Genomic DNA, 8,366 nt, shown 5'->3' with positions numbered 1-8,366 from the left:
TGTTAAGGGATTGAAACTAGATCTTTTGAAGACCTTTCCAACTATGTAAGCAACTTGAGATTTAGAGCGCCAAGCGGAAAGTTATGATCCTACCAAGTCAAGACCAATTTGTTGCTACTCACAAGGAGTAGGTATGAGCACATCACATATCAGCATGGTGTAGTTTCTCATAGGCCCGCGACTTCTTACTCTCTCGAAGGCCCACGGGGGTGCCACATGTCAGCACTGTGAGGTCCTCAAAAGTAAAGGGAGAAGAAGGTTCTAAAATCTCTGCCAACGCACCACATGTTGGCAAAGCACAGGTCCAGAGATGTTTTGAGCCTGGGGAGATTTTGAAAGTGCACCTTTTTTTTTTTGAAGGCAAAAGGCTGCAGGAGGCGTTGCGTGGCAAAACTAGAAGGAGCGAATGAAGAAAAAAAAAAAGCCCGTGTGATCTAGTGGTTGCAACAGAAAAAGTGAATTTCAAGGGGCAACCATGTTGCACACCTAGAAGAAAATAGTGATGCAAAGATCAAGCTCAGGATAGTTGCAACAAACTTCACAATGACAGTGGACATGCAACAAGCATGCAGAAGCCTATTTGGCTACAATCATCATTCTTGATCAAAGTTTTTTTCATTATATAAGCCTACAGTCGCATTGTAAAAGGGGTTCAGAACTTTTATCTTAAAAGATATAGTCAAGTATTCTAGATAGGAATGGAGCCTTTAAGCTATGATTGTATTTCTGAAGAAGGGATAATCAAATTGTGCCCACGACCTCTATGATTACTATTTTGCAATATGCTTTAATAGTTTTTTGTGCACCTTGCAATTCTGACATAACTTTATAAATATATGCCTAATACTCTGTCGATTAAACTATGTCTTGCACTATTATCTAGTGGATGCATGGTGCGTATTGCTTTATGTTAAAAGGAATTTTGGTTATATCTTGATTATGGTTCTGTCTGGGCATGTAGATTGTTGAATGAGCCTCAGAATAACATGTATGTGAAGTTCTTTGTGCTCCTTATTGCATCAAAATCAGTTCGGTGCATCGCTTAGAGTATATTTGGTTTTATGTTTCCTTCTCCCTTTTTCTCCCCCCTAATGAATGAAGAGTCGGCTTCTAAAATCCTGGAGGTCACTCAGTGAAAATGTGCAAGTCCCCCATCACTGAGTTTCCCATAAGGCTGGAATCCTTAAAGTAATTTTAGTGATCAGCAGTACCAAAAAGGGATTTCATATTAGCATATAATCACGTCTGATATACTAAAAATACAAATTTCAGTGTATTGTATCTATTCTACCAAATGTAAAAGTACTTTTCTAAAAGCACATCCTACAACCAAGAGACGATATATCGGGGAAAGTCATATAGGTTATACCTGTTGGCATTATATATGAATTGATTATGTGTTGCATTGATGTTTTGTCATTGATGTCAACACTAGATGTTATGGTTGGTTACCAGCAGACAGGTTTTGGTTACCGATAGAAGAACTAGTGTTACCGGCAGAAGAGACTATTTGTTGGACACTTCCGACATGTTTAGATTAGTGAAGTATGTTTGATTTTATGTGTTACATGTTCCTTGAGCATGTTTTGGTCAATTGTTATTGACTTGGTAATCAGATGCTATCATACACTCTTACCAGCATTGGTTTAAGTTTTAACTGGCAGAGCTTTCACTGAGGAATCTTGACAAGATGCATAAGTGGTGTTGGTGCAACTTCTAGATGGATTTCAGGATGTTGAAGATGTTCTTTGATCATGCTTCAACTGCTTGAAGACATTGCTTCGGTGTGGTGGACCCAGAATAGGTCCGATGCCTATCTACGTTATGGACTGGTATCATGTTAACATGTACTCTACACATTATCGGGATGTTTTGAGATGTTCTATGAATTAGTTATTGATGTTTTGGTCTTAAGCTGACATGGCATATCTTGTAATATGGATTTATGTAATTATTGTAATATCTTTTAGGTGGCTGACCCAATTGATTTAGGCCTTAGGGTTGGTATAAAATGATGTAAGATCTCATTGTAATAGTGTGTCCTAGTCTTAGAATGCAATATTATATGCGAAGGAGATTTGGTCGATCATAGGTGATCGAATTGGGATTAAGGAAGAGGTCAAAGGCCTTCGGTATTGAGCTTAATTGGGACTATAATTAGGCATGGTAGATGCTATCTTTGGCAATTCATTATTATGGATTGTTGTCAATTTATCTTGAGATGGTTGTTGCCTCTTTGTAGTCAGTGACTCTTTTGTAATGAGTAGTACGCTCTAGGCAGTGTGCCTTCCTACATGTGCAGGCCCCTCATTGTATCACATACTTTCTCTAGAAGTATCATCTGACTATGGGTAGGCTTCCCACCATGGTTTTTCCCTTTCCGGGGTTACCACATACATTTAATGGTGCTATGTGGTATGGTTGTATTGAATTTATTATCTATTTAATTATTAAGTTGTATTGTTTACCAGTATTTGTTTCTGCTTTACTGGTACTTAATCTAGTTAAAGGTTATTAAGTGGATTTAATGATATGATCTATCAACAACTGATTCACCCCCCCCACCTCTTAGTTGTTCACCAATTATCCTAACAATTGGTATCAGAGCTTTGGTCCTTTGAAGCTTAACTGCTTGAGATAGATCCTATGGCAGCTAACACTTCAAATCCATCGGCAACTATTTTCAGAAGAATTATGGGATATGAAAAATTTGAATGGAGACTCATCTTAGATGTCTTCACAAGGATATTTGGGAGATCACTGAGAAAGGATGCACACCTTATGTTCTGGCATCTGGCGATCCTGCCCTTGCAGACTTGGATAAGAATATTGAAAATGGCTGTAGAGCTAGAGAAGCTCTCTTGTGTGCACTTACTAATCAACAGATCATGGGATTGACTGATAAATCATTGGAAAAGGTTATGTGGGATAAATTGCAAACTATGAATGAAGGTTATTCTACTATCAAAATTGCTAAACTTGATGGTTACTGGGTAAGATATGAAAACTTAAAGATGGAAGATAATGAAAGAATTGTTATGTTTATGGAAAGAGTAAATGAGATTGTTATAGGAATTCAATGTTGTGGAGGATTTCTGAGTGAATATGAAATAGTTTCCAAAGTCTTGAGAGCCTTCCACCGTCTTACAAGATGAAGGAAACTACAATTAATGAGTTAAGAACAATGGGTAACTCTTCAGTTAACAGTGACATTCTTATTGGGAAATTATTTTCTTTTGAGATTGAAGAATTTGGATCTTCTGGAGCTGTAAAGTCTGAACCTTCTTTTCATGCATCATCATCATCATCCACCAGCAAAAGTGATTGGAAAGTCCTATATGCAAAAGAATTGGAAGACATGAGGAAAGAAGATGAAGAATTTGAGCAACTTGAAGCCTTATTTGCTAGAAGAGTACCTAAAGGACCGACAGGAAGTAAGTATAAAGGAAAAGAACCTTTTAAATGTTTTGCATGTAATAAGATTGGTCATTTTGCATCTAGATGTCTTGAAAGGAATGCAAGATTTGAGGAAAGAGTTAAGAAATAATTTAAGCCTAACCAAAATAGATATTTATTCAGGAAAAGTAAACAATGCTACATAGCAGATGAGGAAGGAGTAAGTGATGACTTTGGAGATGAACCAACAAAAGACTCTGCTAGTGGATCCGGCAACAGAAAAGAATGGGTGTTCTATGCTTTAAAGAAAGATGAACCGGAATCGGCTATCATGAATGAAGAAAAGGCCCTAGCAGCAAAAGTTGAAGATAAGGACGAATGGGTAATTGATAGTGGATGCTCACATCATATGACTAGTGATAAGAGAAATTTTTTGTTCCTGCAAGAATACAATGGCAGTCAAGTCAGATTTGGAGATGACAAAGCATGTATGATCAAAGGTAGAGGTATTATTTCTCTGGATGGTAAGCATAATATTGATAATTTCTATTATGTAGAAGGTTTAAAGCATAATCTCTTAAGTGTTAGTCAATTGGTGGACAAGGGTTTCCAACTTTAGTTTAAAGATAGAAAATGCAAAATCACTAACAAGACTGGTTTGGAGATTGCAACTGGTACTCAGATTGGAGGTAATATCTTTTACCTGAACACTGGTAATAAGACATGTTTGATTTCTCATATTGATGAGAGTTGGTTATGGCATAAGAGGTTGTGTCATGTTAATTTTGATTGTATTGTTAACATCAGTTCAACTAAGGCAGTTAGAGATATACCTAATATTATGAAGCCTCATAATCTGGTATTTAAGGAATGTCAATTGGGAAAACAGGTTAGAACTTCTTTTAAGTGCATACATTAAAAATATAATTATGTACTTGATTTTATTCACACTAACTTATGTGGTCCAATGAGGACTAGAAGCTTTAGGTATTTCATGTTGATTATAGATGACTATTCTACAATGACGTGGGTGACTTTTCTAAGGGAGAAGTTTGAAGCCTTTGATAAATTCAAGATCTTTAAAGAAAAGGTTGAAACAGAAACTGGATTGAAAATCAAATGTCTAAGATCAGATCAAGGCAGTGAGTTCACTTCTCATGAATTTAACAGTTACTGTGAGACAAATGGAATTAGGAGACAATTATCTGCACCTCAGACTCCTCAGCATAATGGAGTAGTGGAAAGAAAGAATAGAACCATTTTGGATGCAGTAAGATCTATGATGATGGAAGGCAAATTGTCTCACATCTACTGGAGAGAAGCATTGAGTACAGCAGTCTACACATTCAACAGAGTTCACATCAAAGGTGAAACCAGTAAGACTCCTTATGAATTGTGGTTTGGACATACACCTACTGTTAAATATTTTAGAATTTTTCGAAGTAAATGCTGTATCAAAAGAAATTATTCAATTGGAAAGTTTGATCCTATATGTGATGAAGGGATATTTCTTGGTTATTCAATTCAAAGAAAAGCACATAGATGTTATAATAAAAAATTGCAGAAAATTGTGGAGAGTGATAATGTGAAAGTGGATGAGAAGTACAGAAATCAATCTATATCATATGACAGGGAACTAGTAGTGGAAATGATCATAACTGAACAGGCACTGCCTCAACCGGTATAGGAAACTAAGACAGTTACATCGGCACAATCATAAAATTCAACTGTGACTGATGATCAAAGTAGTGAATCTAAAGTGCAAAAGACACCAAGGTATGTAAGACTAAATCATTCTGAAGATCAAATCATTGGAGATAGAAAAAAGGGAGTTATGACTAGAAGAATATTGACAAATGATGAGATATGTCTTATTTCTCAAATTGAACTGACATTTTTTATTGAAGTTTGTAGAGATAAACATTGGTTAAAAGCTATGGAAGATGAATTAGATCAGATAGAAAAAAATGAGACTTGGTCTTTAGTTCCCTGACTTAAAAATAAGAATTTTATTGGAACTAAATGGGTTTTTAGGAATAAACTAAAGGAGGATGGCCAATTTGTAAGAAACAAAGCTATACTGGTTTGTAAAGGATATTCTCAAATGGAAGGAATTGATTATGGTGAGACATTTGCACCTGTAGCTAGAATTGAAGTTGTTGGACTATTTCTTGCCTATGTAGCTTATCAGGACTATAAGGTTTATCAAATGGATGTCAAATGTGCATTTTTGAATGGTGAACTTGAGGAAGAAGTATACATTGAGAAACTTGATGTATTTTCACTGACAGATGATAAAGATATGGTTAGTAGATTGAAGAAAGCTTTATATGGATTGAAACAAGCTCCTAGAGCTTGGTATGCAAGGTTGGATAAATATCTTTTGAAGCTTAGTTTTACTAAAGGTAGTGCTGATAGTAATTTATATTATAAGATCACTGATGATGATATTCTAATTATTGAAGTATTTGTTGATGATATCATTTTTGGAGGAGAAGATAAATTGTGCATGGAATTTGCTAACAATATGAAGAATGAATTTGAAATGTCCATGATTGGTGAGATGATATTTTTCTTAGGTTTGCAGATTACTCAAACTGACAAAGACATTTTTATCTATCAAACTAAGTATCTAAGGGAATTGTTGAAGAATTTTGGTATGGATAATTCCAAACTAGTAAGTACTCCTATGATGACAAGTGAGAAATTATCTATCAAGGATACTTCTACATTGGTAAATCCAACAAGGTATAAGTCTATGATTGGTGGTCTATTATATTTAACTAAGACTAGACTGGATATCATGAATGCAGTAAGTATTGTTTCAAGATATCAAAGTAATCCCAAAGAAAATCATGAATGTGCAGTAAAGAGGATATTCTAGTATTTGTAAGGAACAACAAAATATGGTTTATGGTATTCTAAAAATGATGATTTCACTTTATGTGCATATACTGACTCAGATTGGGCAGGAGATACTGATGACAGGAAGAGCACTTTTGGTGGAGCTTTCTTTCTTGGAAAGAAATTGGTTTCATGGATCAGCAAAAAATAGTCATGCATTTCTTTATCTACTGCAGAAGCTGAATATGTTGCAACATCAACTAATTGCACTCAAGTCTTGTGTATGAAGCAAATGTTGAAGGATATTATGTTAAATTGTAGTGAACAGATAGTTATCTACTATGATAACTCTGCAGCTATTGACATGTCTAAAAATCCAGTATTTCACTCCAAGACTAAGCATATATCAATAAAGTATAACTTTCTAAAGGACAAGGTACAAGGAAAGGAAGTCAAATTGGTTTATGTGAACACTAAATAACATATTGCAGATATATTCACTAAACCACTATCAAAGGAATCATTTGAGTATTTGAGAGACAGGTTAGGGGTTTCTGCCCCTTCAGCATAGACTTGATTGATGTAGTTTGTCATTAGGTCGACATGTATTATCAGAGATATTCTTCATTTTGACACTGATGAGTGGTGCTACTACTCGAGGGGAGTAGTCAACTTTGAGATTCAGAGGTTTATATTCTTGCTTTGATATTTTTGTCAGATTTCTGGCATTGATGTCAAAGGGGGAGAGATAGTGATGTGAAAAATAAATTCAGAACCTTATAGAGATATCATTCACAGGGAGAGAATTATTGATATTCAGGAGATTGTTGGTTATCTTCCATAGGGGGAGACTTGTTTGGCATTTCTTGGTACTTAGATTTTTTTCAAATCTAGTGTTGCCATCAATGCCAAAGGGGGAGATTGTTGGAATTATGGATGAATTGATTATGTGTTGCATTTATGTTTTGTCATTGATGTCAACACTAGCTATTATGGTTGGTTACCGGCAGACAGGTTTTGGTTACCGGTAGAAGAACTAGTATTACCGGTAGAAGAGACTATCTATTGGACACTTCTATCATGTTTAGATAAGTGAAGTATGTTTGATTTTATGTGTTACATGTTCCTTGAGAATGTTTTGGTCAGTTGGTATTGACTTGGTAATTAGATGCTATCATACACTCTTACCGACATTGGTTTAAGGTTTAACCGGTAGAGCTTTCACTGAGGAATCTTGACAGGATGTATAAGTGGTGTTGGTGCAGCTTCTAGATGTATTTTAGGATGTTGAAGATGTTCTTTGACCATGCTTCAACTTCCTGAAGACATTGCTTTGGCGTGGTGGACCCAAAATAGGTCTGGTGCCTATCTAGGTTATGGATCGGTATCATGTTAACGTGTACTCTACACATTGTCAGGATGTTTCGAGATGTTCTATGACTTGGTTATCGATGTTTTGGTCTTAAGATGACATGGCATATCATTGTAATATGGATTTATGTAATTATTGTAATATCTTTTAGGTGGCCGACCCAATTGATTTAGGCCTTAGGGTTGGTATAAAATGATGTAAGATCTCATTGTAATAGTGTGTCGTGGTCTTGGAATGCAATATCATATGCGAAGGAGATTTGGTGGATCATAGGTGATCGAATTGGGATTAAGGAAGAGGTCAAAGGCCTCTGGTATTGAGCTTAACCAAGACTGTAATCAAGCATGGTAGATTCTATCTCTGACAGTTCATTATTCTGGATTGTTGTCCATTTATCTTGAGATGGTTGTTCCCTCTTTGTAGTCAATGAGACTCTTTTTTAATGAGTAGTATGCTCTAGGCAGTGTGCCTTCCTGCATGTGCATGCCCCTCATTGTATCACATACTTTCTGTAGAAGTATCATCTAACTGTGGGTAGGCTTCCCACCATGGTTTTTCCCTTTCTAGGTTTTCCACATACAAATCATGGTGTTATGTGGTATGGTTGTATTGCTTTGATTATCTATTTAATTGTTAATTTGTATTGTTTACCGATATCTATTTCTTCTTTATCGGTACTTAATCTAGTTAAAGGTTATTAAGTGGATTTTACAGGTTATCCTAACAATACCAATGATATAAGGTGTTTTTTCTT

This window comes from Cryptomeria japonica, chromosome 5 (genome assembly GCF_030272615.1).
Source record: "Cryptomeria japonica chromosome 5, Sugi_1.0, whole genome shotgun sequence".
NCBI classification, from domain to species: Eukaryota; Viridiplantae; Streptophyta; class Pinopsida; order Cupressales; family Cupressaceae; genus Cryptomeria; species Cryptomeria japonica.
This window is presented reverse-complemented; position numbering follows the sequence as displayed.